This window comes from Triticum dicoccoides, chromosome 3B (assembly GCF_002162155.2).
Source record: "Triticum dicoccoides isolate Atlit2015 ecotype Zavitan chromosome 3B, WEW_v2.0, whole genome shotgun sequence".
Classification (NCBI taxonomy): Eukaryota; Viridiplantae; Streptophyta; class Magnoliopsida; order Poales; family Poaceae; genus Triticum; species Triticum dicoccoides.
Window position 1 is genome coordinate 272759304 of NC_041385.1, and position 670 is coordinate 272759973.

The following is a 670-nucleotide window of genomic DNA, read 5'->3' on the forward strand; positions in this document are numbered from 1 at the left end:
AAAAAAAATAAAACAAAATGATAAAAATGTCAAAAAAATAAAATAAAATAAGTTTCCCATGTGATATGTGGCCTAGTTGTTGGGAAAATTTGCAAATATGAATTTTGACTTCATTTGCAAAATCTCGCGAGAATTTGTAAAAATGGGCATAACTTTTGCATACTAACTCGGATGAAAAAGTTTTTTATATGAAAAATCATCTACTCGAAAAGTTACATCCGAATTTAACGGGGGGAACCCCGTTAAAAATTTCCAAAATCCTCAAAAACCTAACAAAAAAAGATACGGGGCTTTTAAGATCTAGAGAGGCAAAAAAAATCAAAAAAATTCAAACTTACTAATGGCGCACCTGCCCATGGTGCGCCATTAGTATCTTCCCGCCTTCAAAATTCAAAATAAATCAAAAAAATAAAAAAAATTACTAATGGCACACCTGCCCGTGGTGCGCCATTAGTATCTTCCCGCCTTCAAAATTCAAAATAAATCAAAAAAATAAAAAAAATTACTAATGGCGCACCTGCCCGCGGTGCGCCATTAGTATGCCGTATATATGGCTGGTCCTCTCCTCCTCTCTTCATTTCATCTTCCCTTCTCTCCTCCACCATACTTCTCCTCTCCGGTGACCTCCTCCTCCTCTCCGGCGACCTCCTCCTCCCTCCTCCCTCCTCCC